Source organism: Neovison vison, chromosome 7 (genome assembly GCF_020171115.1).
Source record: "Neovison vison isolate M4711 chromosome 7, ASM_NN_V1, whole genome shotgun sequence".
Taxonomy (NCBI): Eukaryota; Metazoa; Chordata; class Mammalia; order Carnivora; family Mustelidae; genus Neogale; species Neogale vison.
In genome coordinates this window covers 168,759,332-168,764,535 of record NC_058097.1, presented here as the reverse complement: position 1 = coordinate 168,764,535, position 5,204 = coordinate 168,759,332, and positions in this window count along the sequence as shown.

The window sequence follows — 5,204 nt, the reverse complement described above, 5'->3', positions numbered from 1 at the left end:
CCTACTTGTGATTTCTTCTATCAAATAAATAAAATCTTAAAAAAAAAGAAAATGATATTTGCTGTGGGTTTTTCATAGATGATATTGAGGTATGTACCCTCTGTATGTACACTGTGAAGAGTTTTGATCAAGAAAGGATGCTGTACTTTGTCAAATGCTTTTTGAGCATCTGTTGAGAGTATACTATGGTTCCTGTTCTTTCTTTTAATGTATTGTATCACATTGATTGATTTGCTTCTTTATAATATACACTAACCAAATCAGAAGAGACCCAAAGCCATAGGGAGAAGAAAAAAAAATAAACACACACACACACACATATATATACGTGATTGGGCTAGTGAATAGAACAGAGCCACACACTTGATTTTGGGAGTATTTTGATCTGTTAGAAGAAACTGCTTCCCACAATTTTAAAGAAAGAAAAAATATATATATAGACATGTATATGTGTATATATTTATGGGTAAACACGATAAAGGGATAGAATATGACTGTAAGGATGAAGATTAAAAAAGATTCAAAAAAGGAATTGATCAGATAAGAAGTTGGTTGAAAAAAAAAAAGAGGAAAGAATGTGATCAGGCTGGAGACTAGAACAAAGCCATGTGCTAGATTTAGGATATATTTTGATCAGTTAGAAAAAAACTGTATCCCACGATTTTAAAGAAAGAAAAACTTATATGTTTACAAAAAATAAGGTTAAATAGAATGAAAGGATAGAATATAATTATAACAATGAAGATTAAAAAAATTTTTTAAGGTGTTGATAAGATAAAATAATTTTAAAAGGTTAAAACAGGAAAGAGGAAAAATTTAAAAAAATAGAATAAGAAAAAAAAATTAAAAAATTTAACTTTGAAAGGCTAAGGAATCATTGGAAAAGAGCCATGAATTTTACGTGTTACATTCCCCTAACTCTGGAGTTCCACTGTTCTCCTTGATCAGGAGCTTGGTCTTGGGTAGATGTTCTTGCTGTTCTTCTGAAGGAGGGGTATGTTGCCATGATTCTCAGATGTCTTTGCCCAAGGCGGAATTGTACCGCCTTCGCCAGGGGCCAGGCTAAGCAATCTGTTCAGGTTTGCTCTGGGGAGCTTTTGTTCCCCGAACACTTTCTGTAGAGCTCTGGAGGATGGGAATGAAAATGGCGGCCTCCTAATCTCTGGCCCATAGGAGCCAAGAGCTCAGGGCCCCACTTCTTGGTGCACCCTCAGAGAAAAGCCGTCAATCACTCTCCTCTCCCTGGTCTCCAGCTACGCTCCATGCTCACCCCGCCTGTGACCAAGCGTTTCTGTCTCTGGTGCACGGCCCCATTTGGAGTCTCCAAATCCAGCTGATTTCTGCAGCATGCTCCCATGCTGCTCCTCCTAGAGGAGGAAGGAGGGGGAGTCTCTTTGGATCTGCCACCTGTGGGGTCCCTGCTGGAACAGCAGTGGCCCAACCGTGCCTCAGATCATGGTTTAAGGTAACCCCGAGCTGAGAGCCCACTCCTCGCCTCCATCTCTGCAGCCAGCTTCCCTGCTCTGATACTCAGGCACCCTTGCTCTTTTTGTGACACTGCCAGTCCTGGGACACAACACTGTCCCCGCAAGGGCTCCACCCCCCACTTAGCCTCTAGAGCGATGTCCTTCAGTGGAGCAGACTTCTAAAAGTCCCGATTTTGTGCTCCACTGCTCTGCCACTTGCTGGGATCCAGTCCCAACCCCCACAGTCTCTCTTACCATATATCACCTCAGATTCACTTCTCCACACATCCTACCATCCAGAAAGTGGTTGCTTTTCTGTTCCTGGAATTGCGGTGCTTCTTCTCTTCAGTCTCCTTTGAGTTTGTAAGTGTTCAGAATGGCTTGATAACTATCTAGCTGAACCCCTGGGACCTGATGTCTCCTAATCTTCTGCCATCTTGCTTCTCCCTCCCCTGCATTAAAACACAAAGCAAGAGAGCTTAGATCCAGAACAGCCTGATCTAATCATGCTCTTAATCACTATATCAATTTTCAAAATGGAAACTAAAATTAGCTTTGATTTTGTCTAATATGTTTATTATGTATATCTAACTTACAAGTTTTCTGTCATTTCTTCTTTTAAAATTTTTCAGTCATCAGTTATTGAAAATATATTCATCTAGTTGGAAGCCACATCAGGTAATTTCTTGCTGCTCTCATTTACAGCCTCCCTCGTAGGTCCCTATGACAGGCTGACAGCTGGTTTTCTTCCTTCCCATCAGGCAATACTCTTTAGAGATAAGTGTGTTTGCTTTGGGGTTTGATAGAACTGATTCGAGTCTTAACTCTCTCAGTTATTCACTATGATATCTGGTGAGGCTCTTACTCTGTCTAATCCTCCCTTCCCTTATTTGTAAAATGGAGAAAATAATTCCTCACTCACAGAGTTGTTTGCTGCAGTGATATAATAACTCATGTGTTTTCATTTGTTTAAATATTAAACCTTGGCATGCCATTTGCATTTTATCACATTTGTTATTATTCTTGTTCGGTTGATTTTAAGTCATAGAGATCTGGAGAAGCTAGAGCTGTTTATTGTTAAACGCTTATTCATCCCTTTGTTTTTCATGGAAGGATCTATTTTTATGAGTCTATAATACTTCTAGTAATCTATGAAGTAAACTCAAAGATTTCTGGACTTTGAAATCAAGTGCATGATGCATAAAAATGTCAATATAAATATTGCTGGAGGTGATAGAAGGAACTTTTAAGACCCAATGGACTCACATATTGATTCAAGTGCTCCATTATGTGGCATTCAGAGGATCTTTTGTGCTGTGGCGATGAAATAAAAGCTTCTGAGAAATAGTAGATTCCCATTAAAAGATGATTTAATGCTTGTATTCAGATATGCTGTCTGCCAATTTGCGTTCCCTAAAATATATTATACCCATTACTGAAATTCTAAAGAAGTCCTTAAAACTTGGGTTAAGTAGAAAACCAAAACTGACTGAAATACAAGAGCTTTAAGTTAGTCAAAGTGTACAATTATGTATGCTAAAATTAGTGAGGCCTTTTATAAAATATGTTTATAAAAACATAGTCTATTTTCAAAGTATATAATTTTGTTATAATTTCAACCATAAGTACAAAGAAAATGTGATTAAAGAGTTTCACTGCCTCCGTGGTCACAACTGGGGTTTTATCTACCTTATTAAATCCTCTTTCAAGTACCCAACCCAGTGGCTACATGGTTTTCACCAGTAGCATCAGAAGCATCAAGAATATATTTGACTCTCCCCAAATCATGAGCATACTTGCAACTGATCCTGCTGTGGTTTGTAATTTCAAGTTTTCAGGAGAAAGATTTTAATCACATTCTTTATTTAGTTTCCCCAAGCTAGATACTTATTTGTTGTTGCAAGGTCACAGACAAAATGAGACCACCCGCCATAAGTACATATTTGCTTTACATTAAGGGGATGGTTCTAATCTGAATTGCCAGAAAAGTCATTCTTCAGAGTCCAGAGTGCTAACTCTTACACAGTCATACTTCAAGAACAGAGAAATGGGAATTTTTAAAATAAAAACAGCTCTGCTTCGAAAGTTAACTTATCTACTAGATAAATTACTAAGTAATTTATGTACTCCACTGAGGTCAGGGAAGGCCTTGAAGATGACCCCAAGGCAGGGTCCGAAGAACCATGACTTGTCCAAGTAAGTAGTGTTGAATCATAGAGGAAAGAACTGATGGGAACCTCAAGTATATTTTACATCTGTAGTTATTATTTGTTCACTATCCTTTCCTCCATTACCCCATGAGGACACAAGCCATGTCTCTTTTACTCATCACTGCATCCACCAGAGGCAAGCACCATGCTTGACGTATGACTTTTCATGGATGGATAGCCAGATGAATTTCTCCTTTATTGTTTTGCTCTCTTCTAGTTCTTTTGTGATTGTCTTATCTCCCCAACTAGATTGTAGTCACCTGAGAGCAATCTCACATTCCTCCAAAATCCTTCCCAGTGGTGTTTCACTCAATTCAATGTCAATACTGACTGATTAAGCTGTCAAGCTGTGAATTTGAAAAGATAGGGAGGCAAGAGGATTAGCAAGGAGTTGTCATGAATTCTAGCATATCAAATATGTATATAGCATGTATATATATGTATATACTATCTAGCATATAACTGACATATCTCTAAGTACACATCGAATTATATGAAATTCTCAGATGTGACCATTTAATTTCATATTCGTTTCATATGGTTCCTTCTAACTACTGAAGAGTGAAAGAAGCTGAGAACCCAAGAAAAACCATGACATTTTGGGTGGGCAAACTGAACTTTAAATCATAATTCTGCTACTTACTAGCTTTATAACCTTGCACAAGCTTCCAATTCTTATTGGAGCTCAGTTTCCTCAGTTGTGAAATGGGCGTGGTGCCTTTTGGGAAAGTTGTAGAGGTTATATGAGCTGAAAACTCTAAAATATCTAGCCCATTACAGAAGCTCAGTGAAAGTTCCAGTCCCCAATATTCTTATGCAAGTATCTTAACATCTCCTTTTCTCAATCTGCTTCTCTGCAAAACAAGCAGAAGACATAAGGGAATTAAGTATGGTTCAGGGCTCCTGCTCATAACTACTATACTATACTATCTATACTATAATATACTATCTATACTATACTATATTATACTACACTATACTATATTATACTATACTGTACTGTACTAAATCATGTTACACAATATGGTACTATAGTTTTTATAATGGTTTTGAATTTGACTTGCATAAAATTAATAATCTTTCAGACAACAAGATATAGACCAAGTATAAAAGATAAACAGGGGGAAAAATGGTGTGTGTGTGTGTGTGTGTGTGTGTGTGTGTGTGGTGGGTTACAGACGTCTGTGTCTGGCTCAGGTCACTTATTTTTTTTTCTCAATGCATGAATGAATGACTAGTATGTGTCATACTTCATAAAACTCTGTGTGCCTTACTTTCATTTGGTAGGAGCCTGTCATGTTTCTCTTTGGATCAGAGTTTGCAGCTCAACTCACACTGTAAGTTGAGCTGTTTTGTAGTATAAGAATATGAGTCATTTGCTTTACATTTAAGGATATTCTTCTTAATCATTTTAATCAACTGATTTCAGTTGTATCTCTGGCACTGTTCTAAGGACTTTACACATATTAACTCATTTACTCTTTTTAACAACCTCATATAACAGGTGGTATCCTCCCTCTTTTTCAGG